The sequence below is a fragment of the Triticum dicoccoides genome, chromosome 2B (genome assembly GCF_002162155.2).
Source record: "Triticum dicoccoides isolate Atlit2015 ecotype Zavitan chromosome 2B, WEW_v2.0, whole genome shotgun sequence".
In the NCBI taxonomy this organism is placed as follows: Eukaryota; Viridiplantae; Streptophyta; class Magnoliopsida; order Poales; family Poaceae; genus Triticum; species Triticum dicoccoides.
Genome location: NC_041383.1, coordinates 561,973,099 through 561,981,299, shown reverse-complemented (window position 1 = coordinate 561,981,299; position 8,201 = coordinate 561,973,099).

Genomic DNA, 8,201 nt, shown 5'->3' with positions numbered 1-8,201 from the left:
ATAGCAAGATATATAACATGAAACGCTATGGCTATCACAAAGTAAAGTGCATAGGTAAAGGGCTCGGGTAAGAGATAACCGAGGCATGCGGAGACGATGATGTATCCCCAAGTGCACACCCTTGCGGATGCTAATCTCCGTTTGGAGCGGAGTGGAGGCACAATGCTCCCCAAGAAGCGACTAGGGCCACCGTAATCTCCTCACGCCCTTGCATAATGCAAGATGTCGTGATTCCACTAAGGGACCCTTGAGGGTAGACACCGAACCCATACAAATGGCAACCCTTAGGGGTAGTCACCGAACCCATACACTTTGGCAAACCTTGGGGGCGGTTACCGGTAACCGCCAAATTGCTCGGGGCAATCTCCACAACCTAATTGGAGACCCCGATGCATGCCAGAGCTTTACACCACAATGATTGAGCTTCAAACACCACCAACCGTCTAGGGTGCCCAAGCACCCAAGAGGAATATCTAGTGTACAAAGCACCCAAGATTAATAAGCTTCTCAACTTGTAACTTCCACGTATCACCATGGAAACTCAAACCGATGCAACTAATGCAATGGAAAGGGCACACAGAGTGCCCAAGTCCCTCACTCTCAAATCCCACCAAAGGAACGAAAGCTATGGAGGAAAAAGAGATGAAGAAAAAGGAAGAGAACTCCAAGATCTAGATCCAAGGGGTTACCCTCACATAGAGGAGAAAGTGATTGGTGGAAACATAGATCTAGATCTCCTCTCTCTTTTCCCTCAAGAACTAGCAAGAATCGTTGGAGGGATTGAGAGATAGCAAGCTCGAAGAAGGTCAACAATGGGGGGGGGGGAACACGAGCTCGAAGGATAAGGTCCAATGGGGAAGAAGACCCCCTTTTATAGGTGGGGAAAATCAAACTGTTATCCCCATTCTCAACGCACGGCGGGCGGTACTACTGCTCAAGGGAGTGGTACTACCGCTTGCGCGGATGTGCGGTACTATCGCTTGGCCCAGCAGTACCACCGCTGTGACCGCTCTCAGCAGCTAACATGAGCACTGGGAGAGATATAGGAGAGAACCCTCAAGCAGTACTAGTAGAGGAGGTAGGCGCGGTACTACTGCTAACGAGCGTTACTACCACTCCCACTGTCGCTGAAACCGACATGAGAACTACACGTTCCGAGTCATGGCGGTACTAGAGCGGCACAGGAGCGGCACTGTCGCTTGAGGTTCTCGGCGGTACTACCGCTACTGCAGTGGTACTACCGCGTGTGGCCCTTGGCGGTACTACCGCTCCAAGCCACGGTACTGCCGCTGGCTCCAACCAATGCCACTTCCAAGAAAAATATATGCTCCAGGAAAACCAGAACTGCCACAACTTCTGCAAATGGGCTCCGAATTTAGCAAACTCAAGCTTGTTGGATAGATGACGACGAGTAGAATCCAAAACCTACTGGTTAATTTGTCAAGCAAAAAACCTAAAACAACTAGGCTCACCTATGTGCACCAACAACTTATGCTAAGCAAGATAAACAACTGAGTGATAGCATGATATATAACATGAAACACTATGGATATCACAAAGTAAAGTGCATAAGGAAAGGGCTCGGGTAAGAGATAACCGAGTCACGCGGAGACGACTATGTATCCCGAAGTTTACACCCTTGCGGATGCTAATCTCTATTTGGAGCGGTGTGGAGGCATAATGCTTCCCATGAAGCCACTAGGGCCACCGTAATCTCCTCACGCCCTCGCGCAATGCAAGATGTCGTGATTCCACTAGCGAGCCTTGAGGGCGGTCACCGAACCTGTACAAATGGCAACCCTTGGGGGCATTCACCGAACCCGTACACTTTGGCAACCCTTGGGGCGGTCACCAATACCCGTCAAATTGCTCGGGGAAATCTCCACAACCTAATTGGTGACCCGGACGCTTGCCCAGAGCTTTAAACCACAATGATTGAGCTCCGAACACCACCTACCATCTAGGGCGCCCAAGCACCCAAGAGGAATCTCTAGGGTACCAAGCACCCAAGAGTAATAAGCTTCTCAACTTGTAACTTCCACGTATCACCATGGAGAACTCAAACCAATGCAATTAATGCAATGGCAAGGGCACATGGAGTGCCCAAGTCCCTCACTCTCAAATCCCACCAAAGTAACGTGAAACCTCCAACAGAGAAGAACCAGCATAACCTCCAACATCAAAAACATCATAAAAGATGCAAGTGAACTCCATTTTCGATCAACTCGAGCTTGTCATGAGGATGACCATAAGATCTAAAACTCATAATGAGAAAGACCAAACAAGAACCAAGAAAGATGATGCAAGGATGCAATGGTTTGAGCTCTCTATGAACGATACGATCAAGCTACCAACTTGAGAGACCCCCTTGATAGTATGGCAAATGATCCTATAACCCTGTCTCCCAACTACCACCATGAGACGGGTAAAATAGAAAACATATCAAGGGCAAACCTTTGCCTTGCGCATGATCCACTTGAGCTAGATGATGACGATCTTGTCCTCCTCAAGATGGAGCACCTTTCGTGATTGCGTTGGGTCGATGAAGACTAGTTGATTGCTCCCCGATACTCCACTATGGGTGAGCCACTCTTCGGCACATCTTCACAAGTCCATTTCACCATAATGGATGGTAAGCTTCAAGCACTTGATCTCTTCGTGATGCTCCACTTGAACCTGCACACCACAATCTTGATGATGATCACTACTTGATGTCATCCTCATCAAGGGTTGTGTGATATCTTCCTCTTGACGCAAGCCCATGGAAACATACCTAACCCCACATAGAACTCTCACGTAGACCATGGGTTAGTAACAAAGCATAATGGACAATGCTTACCATACCATGGGATCACTTAATCCCTCTCAGTACATCTTATATGCTTTGTGTGTTGATCAACTTGAATCACTCTATGTACTTAGTCTTGATCAACCTTGAATCTTTCCAACTCTCTTCATTTGGATGAAGTCTTGAAGGTAAACATGAATGATCACACAATCTTCTTCTTCGAGACATGCTTGTAATAAGCTCAACACTCACATGACGAATCTTTGGATAATTCCTTAATAGCACCTTGGTCAACTCATAAACTCCTTGAAACCAACACATGGACTTCAAGAAATGCCTATGGACAAATCCTTCAAATATAACTCAATGCAACCATTAGTCCATAGAGAATGTCATCAATTACCAAAACCACACATGAGGGCACCACATGTTCTTTCACTTGTCATTGCCTATCTCTATTTTGTTTTCAAGTTAAATGTCGAAGAGACAAGTTTAATGTGTGAAGCCTAATTTTCAATCGATGGCTCCCTTATTGTCACTCATTTTTCACCCAGTTGCAACTCCACACCCAACATGCAATTAGGGGCCGGCCTTTTTTGTCCCTGTTACAAGTACACCATTGATACACAATTCGGCCCAAACCATTTTGCTCCCATTTGCAAGTCCATCCTCAACACGCAGCTGGGAGGTCAACCATTATTCCCTAGTTACAACTCCACCTCTAGTTGCAAGCGCACCATTGACTCGCAACTAGGCCCATAGTTTGTTTCATCTCAATTGCAGGCTCATCCTTGACTCGCAACTCTGACTCTTTTTTAGTTTTTCATCCCAGTTGCAGGTCCACCCTTGGTCGAACATTAATTCGCAGCTGGGCTCGTAGTTTCGTAGTTTTCTCAATTGCAAGTCCACCCTCTACTCGCAACTATGTTCGTAGTTGTCCGAGTTGACATCCAACCCTTGACTCACAACTGGACCTGTGGTTTGTTTCAACCCAATTGCATGTTACCCTTTAATTGTATCTAGGATCGTAGATTTGTAGTTGTGCCAGTTGCAACTCCACCCTCGACTCACAATTAGCTCGTAGTTGCCCCAGTTGCAAGTCTGAAAGAACATGCGGTGCCCCCATGTTTGGTTTTGGTAATTGATGACAATCTCTATGGACTAATGGTTGTGTTGAGTTATATTTGAAGGATTTGTCCATAGGCTTTTCTTGAAGTCCATGTGTTGGTTTCAAAGAGTTTATGAGTTGACCAAGGTGCTATTAAGGAATTATCCAAAGATTGGGCATGTGAGTGTTGAGCTTATTGCAAGCATGTCTTGAAGAAGAAGATTGTGTGATCATTCATGTTTACCTTCAAGACATCATCCAAATGAAGAGAGTTGGAAAGATTCAAGGTTGATCAAAACTAAGTCAAGAGTGAATCAAGTTGATCAACTCACAAAGCGTAGAAGATGTACCGAGAGGGATCAAGTGATCCCATGGTATGGTAAGCATTGTCCATTGCACTTTGTGTACTAACCCATGGTCTATGTGAGAGTTCTATGTGGGGTTAGGTGCATGTCCATGGGCTTGCGTCAAGAGGAAGATATCATACAACCCATGGAAAGGATGACATCAAGTGGTGATCGTCATCAAGATTGCCGTGTGCAAGTTCAAGTGGAGCATCACGAAGAGATCAAGTGCTTGAATCTTTCCATCCATTGTAGTGTCAATGGACTTGTGAAGATGTGCCGAAGAGTGGCTCACCCATAGTGGACTATGGGGGAGCAATCATCTAGTCTTCATCGAGCCAATGCAATCAAGAAAGGTGGTCCAACTTGAGGGAGTCAAGATATCGTCATCATCTAGCTCAAGTGGACCATGTGCAAGGCAAAGATTTTCCCTTGATAGGTTTTCTATTTTACAGGTCTCGGGGTGGTAGTTAGGAGACCGGGTTATAGGATCGTTTGTCGTACTATCAAGGGGGGCTCTCAAGTTTGTAGCTTGATCGTATCGTTAGTAGAGAGCTCAAACCATTGCATCCTTTCATCATGTTTCTTGTTTCTTGTTTGGTTCTCCCTGTGAGTCTTAGAGCTTATGGTCATCTTGATGACAAGCTTGAGTTCATCGAAAACGAAGTTCGCATGCGTCTTCTATGATGTTTTCGGTGTTGGAGGTTTTACCGGTCTTATCCGAGGAAGGGTTCTCACCATTTTCTTATGGGCCTTTTCTAATTTTCTTATTATTGATATTTCTTTCAAGATTGTGTTAGCCCTTGTCGCTAGCTTTCCAACAAACTTGGTTTCATCGAATTCGGAGTCCGTTTGTAAAAGTTGTGGCAGTTTGGTGTTCTGAAAAGGCTGCAGCGGTACTACCGCGAATTGGAGCGGATGTATTTTTTTACTACCGCTTCAGAGCAGTACTACCGTGGCTCCTATAGTGGTAGTATCACTCCGGACCAAAAACTCGTCCCAAGTCCTGCGGTGGTAGGCACGGATGTATTTTTTTAGTACCGCTCGCAAGCAGTAGTACCGCTACCCTTTGCGATAGTACCGCGATCCCTAGCGGTAGTACCGTGAGGACGAGCGGTAGTACCGCTCCGGCGGTTCTACTGGCCTTGTGCCTCCTCGCTGTTGTTTTTTAAAGGGCTTGTTCCTCCCTAGCGGTAGTACCGCTCCTTGGAGCGGTAGTACCGCTCTATGCGGGCTGTGAGGATAACGGTTGGATTTTTTCCTCACCTATAAAAGGGGGTTTTCTTCCCCAATGGTCCTTATCTCTTGAGCTCGTGTTCTTCCCCCATTGTTGACCTTCTTCGAGCTTGTTAACTCTCAATCCCTCCATGGATTCTTGCTAGTTTTTGAGGGAAAAGAGAGAGGAGATCTAGATCCACATTTCCACCAATCACTTTCTCCTCTATGTGAGGGGAACCCCTTGGATCTAGATCTTGGAGTTCTTGGTGTTCTCCTTCTTGTTCTTCCTCTCATCTTCCTCCCTAGCATTAGTTGCATTGAGAGAGAAGGACTTGGGCACTCCATGTGCCCTTGCCATTGCATTTGGTGCATCGGTTTGAGTTCTCCACGTGATACGTGGAAGTTACAATTTGAGAAGCTTATTACTCTTGGGTGCTTTGTACCCTTAAGCTTGTTACTCTTGGGTGTTTGGACACCCTAGAGCTTGTTCCTCTTGGATGCCTTGGCGCCCTAGATGGTGGGTGTTGTTCGGAGCTCAATCATTGTGGTGTAAAGCTCCGGGCAAGCATCGGGGTCTCCAATTAGGTTGTGGAGATCGCCCCGAGCAATTTGACGGGTACCGGTGACCGCCCCAAGGGTTGCCAAGTGTACGGGTTCGGTGACCGCCCCCAAGGGTCGCCATTTGTACGGGTTCGGTGACCACCCTCAAGGGTCCCTTAGTGTAATCATGGCATCTTGCATTGTGCGAGGGTGTGAGGAGATTACGGTGGCCCTAGTGGCTTCTTGGGGAGCATTGTGCCTCCATACCGCTCCAAACGGAGATTAACATCCGCAAGGGTGTGAACTTCGGGATACATCATCGTCTCTACATGCCTCGGTTATCTCTTTCCCGAGCCCTTTACTTATGCACTTTACTTTGTGATAGCCATATTGTTCTTTGTCATATATCTTGCTATCACATAGTTGCTTATCTTGCTTAGCATAAGTTGTTGGTGCACATAGGTGAGCCTAGTTGTTTTAGGTTTTGTGCTTGACAAATTAACCACTACGTTTATTCCACATTTGTCCAAGCCTTAACCGTAATTATTTCAAAGTGCCTATTCACCCCCCCCCCCATCTAGGTGACATCCTCGATCTTTCAATTGGTATCAGAGCCTCGTCTCTTTTTGTTGGGCTTAACCGCCTAGAGAGTAAAGATGTCGACTAGGGGATTAGGATTCTCTGACACTTTTAGTTTTGACCGCCCAAATTTTGATGTTTGGGTAATTCGCATGCTTAATCTCTTTAGGGTCATGGACCCAAATTTAGAGCGAATTGTAGATATGGGGTTTTCTCCTCCAAAGGATCCCCAAAGATTATCTTTAGAGGATGAGAAAAACTCTTATCTCAATGCTCAAGCTTCTAATGTGCTTTTCGATGCTTTGAGCAATGTAGTTATATTTCAACTCATGCCGTTCCGGGATGCTCATGAGTTGTGGACAAAGCTTCAAGATAAATATGGCATGTCCAAGATTTTTAAGGATGATTGTTCTCCATCCACCTCCGGCCGTGTTGCGTTCTCAACTTCTTCTACTTCACCTACATGTGGTTTGCCACAAGGTAATGACATGGTGAGTAGTGGTGTTCATTTCAATGATGATAGTGGGCTTATTATTGATAATCCTTCATCACTTTCTTATTGCAATGCTTCATCTTTGGACTTTAACACTTCTAGCACTCCAAATGTTTCACATGCTTGTGTTGATAGTCCTTGCATATCATGTAGAAATTGCTTGACTAAATCTCATGATGATATGCTTGCTATGTCTTGTTGCCATGATAAAAATGCATCTATTTCCTCGAATTGTTGTGCTAACAATGTAGAGGAAACCGAACACTCCATGGAACAAGATGTGGTGTTTAATGGTGCCTCAAGGGATCCTACATCATCATCTATTGCTTTTTGCCTTATGGCTAAGGCGTCAAAGGTATCTCCTACTTTGTACCCCAATATGTCTCTTGATGATGGTGTTGATGCTAATGATGATGAGGATAATGATGAAGAGAATGATAATGTTGCCTCCTTAAAAACTAAGGGGGAAATGATTTTTAAAGCTCTTCATAAAAATAAAATTGCTTGTTCCAACTTCATGGAAATAATGTCCATTGCCATTGATGGCAAGAAATACATTGAGGAGTTGGAATCTCATCTAGAGGAGCATGAGGTCACCATTGAGAAAATGGAAGCTCATGAGCGTGATTACGCAAATGAGATCGCGGAGATATCTCAAGCTCTTGAACATGAACAAACCACCTTTGAATCTCTTGAGGAGACTTTTGCTCTAGAATTATCTAGAGTGAAGGAATCAAATGATAGAGCTCTTGAGGTGTCCAATGTTTTTGAAACTAAAAATGCTAAGGTTGAAGTTGCTCGTGCTAGACTCCTTGAGGATTTTGAGCACCTCGAAAATGGCTCAAAGGTCATCAAGGGTGAGCTCATCAAACTCACCGAGTCTCATGCTCAACTTGAAGCTTATTATTTAAAAGAGCTTGCCAAGTTGCCTTCTCCTCTTGTTGTTAATGATTATGCTTGTGCTACTAACTCTATTTCTTGTGAAGCATCCATTTTAAAGGAGAATGTTGAGCTAAGGGCTCAACTTGATTTGCTATCTAGCAAGTATGGGAAATTGGAAGAAAGTCATGAAAAGATTTCTAGCTTTCATGATGATCTTCTTGTATCCCATAATGTGCTAAAAATAGCTCA